A 4393-nucleotide genomic window follows, 5' to 3' on the forward strand; every position below is an offset into this window, starting at 1 on the left:
CCCTAATATCTAAACCCTAATATCTAAACCCCAATAGCTAAACCCCAATAGCTAAAACCTCAAAATACGCTCGAAAAACACGATTATTGTTATATATTACTTCTTCGAGCGTTTTTCCGCCAAAATAAAAACATTTATCACAAAGTGTCTCTACTAAATGTTCATATTTTCATCTCATCTATAATGTTCGTGAACAAAGTTTTTTCCAGATTCACTGATATTGTTATTGATGATTGATGATGTTATTGATATTATGTTTAGATGGATTGGGATGTTCATTTCAAATTGTGAGAGTGTGAGGATTAGTTCGCGATCTGCAAATCCAAAGAAACTACTTGCATCTTAAATATAGGTTATTAATCTTTATCCCATTGTTTTATGTTTATTTTTTTCAAATTTTATTGAACTTATGTATCGATTATTGAAGTTATGCATAAAACTATCATCATATTCGGGAACTTTACATCCGTATTCAATTTTGAAAAAAAATGAATCGTTTTTTCATCGATCATAGTGATTCGTGGCTTCAATAGAAATCGAATCAAATGCTTTTAAACGAATGTCTTAAAAGAAATCTGGTTTTTTTTAATCAGATGCAGGCGATTGAATCACGGTGTATTCAAGAGGCTGCCTTTATATGCAACAGGTATCCTCTGTATATCTAATATGAATTTCGCTTTAAACCCTTACCCAATTAGCAAATATTAATCATTCAAACGTGTATGTGACTTTATATGTATTGTTTGTTACGAGTAATTGTTAACATGTACATTATAAGATTTTCACGTTACTTTGCCTACCATAGTTAAAGAGGTCTACATTGTTGTGGAACAATGCCTTGGCTGAAGCAGCTACAGTAGAAGACTAGAAGGAAACGATTTGTTTACGGGACCCAATGGAAAAGGTAGACACAAATTATTAACCCTTTCTTATTTCATACCTTCGTATGACATTTTTTTACATTTTCTATAACAACCCTCACTTTTTCATTCTGAATGTACCAGATTTTCCTTAGGGTTTCATTTCCTGATCCTGTGTATTGTCATTAGGGTTGTTATCCAGATATTAAATGCTTTATAATTAATGCTCGTAATTAAAGCCCCTAAACCCTAATCCTAATATTAATTAAATTATATGAATTATTAACATCATGTATAATAGTTAAAGTATTATATAATTAACTTTATAAAATACAATCAATGGAAAGTAAATAAAATTTAACGAAAGTCATGGACTAAATTTAAAAAGACTGAATAAAGTTTATCCTGAATAAATGAAAAAAAAATATATAAATTATATAAATATAAAGAAGAGCTGAAAAAAATATAAATATATAATGAAAAAAAAAAAAAAAGACGGCCAAGTATAAAAAAAAGAAGAAGAAGAGAAAAGGCAAGAACTTGATCACTAAGCTAACCACTAATCCTAATCTAATTCTAATATTAATCCTTGATCTCCAAGGTATTTGAGTGTGATTAGGAAACTAGAAATCATCTATAAAAAGGCCTCCTAGTTTCTTTTGATGCATCACAAAATTAAACCCACAAATTCTCATTCATAAACTGCAGTAAGTCGACAGCCTCTTCTGCCTTTTCTTTTCTTTTGTCGACACATAAACATCTCCTATTCCCTAATGCATTAGTCGACTGTTACAGTTCTTTTTCCCTCTTTGCTTGTCGACTCACACAGCCTCACAATAACCCTTTATTAATCCCCAATCGAGCAGCCCTTTTCCTGCCTGCTATTCAGTCCTTAAACGCCACTTTTTACAGCCCAAGTGCTCCTGTTTTCCTGCTACAAACACGCGATCAAAACAGCTTTCAAGGTGCTCCTGGGTTGCTACAAGTACTCAAACTTTATTTTGATCAGTTCAAACTGTTGCTAACATGCTTTGATTCATGCTTAATCCCTACCATGATATCGTTAATTACTGGAATTTGGTAAGCTTAGTTATTGTGATAGCGCTATTGAGGGTGACGTCTCTATCCGGATGACCGCTGGTCAATGGATACATAATAACGATGAACGACACGAACGTGATGTGTTTAGGGTAACTAATGGTTAGTATCGATATCATATACACCAGCACTACTACCGAACTGATTAAACTTTATAATTAAATCTTGTGGTCTAAAAACTTGGTTATTATTGATAAACCTATGTTGTTCACTCAACCATTTTGGTTGACACTTTAAGCATGTTTTGTCTCAGGTGAAGATTGCTAAATATTATTTGCTATTTGGACTTTGCTGCTTTTGGAGTCCGCATTTATACATTCATATTATTGCATTAAAACATTTATTGTAATGACATAATACTTTCCGTTGCTTTAATACATTGGTTATCAATTAAAACGTCTCATATAGAGTCGTTCTCATTTATACATACTTGTGTTGTGATATTGTGAAGTCATATTTTTCCCGACCCTATTTGGGGGTATGACAGGTTCGTAGTAGCTTGTAACTACCTTAAACAACTCTTTAAATTTTTTTAGCTTGTATCTACCTTCAACACCTTACACAAAGTTTTAAATTTAACTCTAAAGTTGAAAAGGACTGTTATGAGTTGCGGGCATCTGAGTTTTTGGACTAAAACTCACTTTTTTCTAAAATTTGAGGTATGATAGGTTAACTGAAGAGAGTTAAAAATGTGGTTTTGAAACATTGTGTGCAAGGGGCCGAAACGTCCTCAACGAGTGTTTGTAGATAGTGGAAGATGGAATGAGGGAATGGGTTACGGAAGTTAAAAAATATATTATTTAATAACGTTGACATTTTTATGATAAAAATGAAATAAGAGTCTCTGAACTTAAGTTGAATCTTTAAAATCATATTAATAAATACTCCTTTAATTTGGTTTCAACTTATAATATTTTTAATTTTGCATATTAATGCATGTTACTGCTTTTTAATTTTGGGCAACTCACCTATATATAAAACTAAAGAAAGTTAGGCAAGGTGGTTTTGAGAAAGTTTTTGATAGTAGGGGATAAGTGGAGGTACCAGGGTAAACGTCATCAGGATAGTGTTAATTAAAACAATAAATAAAAGTGATTGGTAGTAAATGCTTGGTGAGCATTTTTTATACCAGCATCAGAAGTTTAATATATTAATCACAATTAGTGGTTTAAAATATTACTTCCTACCATCTTTAGTCACCAACGTATTAATTTGTTGTTACTTCCTACCATCTTTAACAAGCTATCATGATCATTATTTGTGACCCTTTTGCCTTTGATAACCACATTTAGTTTTTGGTTTGCATATCCTTTTTGGAAAACTGGGGAACGGTAGATGTCATATATATTTCTTTAGGTTCTATAATTTGTTTGTGTTTATCTTACAATCCTTATTTTCTATTTCATATTTGCAGTGATGTTTAATGTAGAGACAAGAAATGTTATTCACAAAAATAGCGGATTTGAATGAATACATCTCCCGAAATAGAAATTGCCTGAAATCGAAGCTTCGGTATTAATGACGCGTTTTGTATAATTTAGGTGTTGGAAGTTATTAATGACGCGTTTTGTGTAATTTAGGTGTTGAATGTCAAAATCGTCTATTGTTGTGTATGCACTTGTATATTGATTTACATTGCTTGGTAACATATATCTTGAAAGTATGACAATACTATTGTATTCTGCGACCTTGTATATTGTGTTTTTTATTCTACGACGTTCATAAGCTATGGATTTATAGATACTTATGAGTTATGATACAAAGTAAAACCTTGAATCAGATGTGTTGGAAAATGTTCTGAGGATAGCCATATGATGATAACGTACACCCTTCCTTTTTTAATTACCAATTGTATAAAACAAATTACAGAATTTGGTTTTGAGGTTCATTAAAAATTATAATAAACGTACTGTCATAGTGTCAAGTCTTACGTGATTATACAGCCAAAATATTACTCATTTGAACATCCACGATTTTTGATGTCTGACTTTTTCCTTATTCAAATGGTTCTCTAACACTATAACTGTGTACAAGATACGTTGATGGAGTAATTGCAAGTGGTGGTAGTGGGTAAAATTAGGTAAAATGATAAGGTTGCAAAGTTAAGGAATTAGTTTTTACAAGGATGGTCCATACTTAACGAACATTTAACTTTTGTTAAGGTGAGGGATGAATTTGGGACTTTAAAATGCTTTTAAGGATGAAAAATGCAGGAAATAAAATATAGGGATGAACCGGGCAAAAACTGAAAAACACATGGACGAAATGGGCAATTTTATCTTTTTTTTAATTGTATTCCTATCATGCATTCATCATTGTGAAAAAGAATAACAATACCCACTATTTACCCTATTACGCTAACTTCATTGCTTCCATTATCTATATCAACCAATCGCTTAATCCAAAGGCCATTATCTCAAAAAGCCGAAAGCAAC

General features: G+C 31.8%; 1 long non-coding RNA gene across 1 annotated transcript; it reads left to right on the forward strand.

Annotated features, from left to right (window-relative positions):
• Positions 1-205: 205 nt before the first annotated feature.
• On the forward strand, positions 206-2358 carry LOC139877581 (uncharacterized). Its single transcript, XR_011768679.1, has 4 exons — positions 206-352; positions 594-646; positions 806-904; positions 2212-2358. It is a non-coding gene; the product is annotated as an uncharacterized lncRNA (long non-coding RNA).
• Positions 2359-4393: the final 2035 nt, after the last annotated feature.

Source organism: Rutidosis leptorrhynchoides, chromosome 11 (assembly GCF_046630445.1).
Source record: "Rutidosis leptorrhynchoides isolate AG116_Rl617_1_P2 chromosome 11, CSIRO_AGI_Rlap_v1, whole genome shotgun sequence".
In the NCBI taxonomy this organism is placed as follows: Eukaryota; Viridiplantae; Streptophyta; class Magnoliopsida; order Asterales; family Asteraceae; genus Rutidosis; species Rutidosis leptorrhynchoides.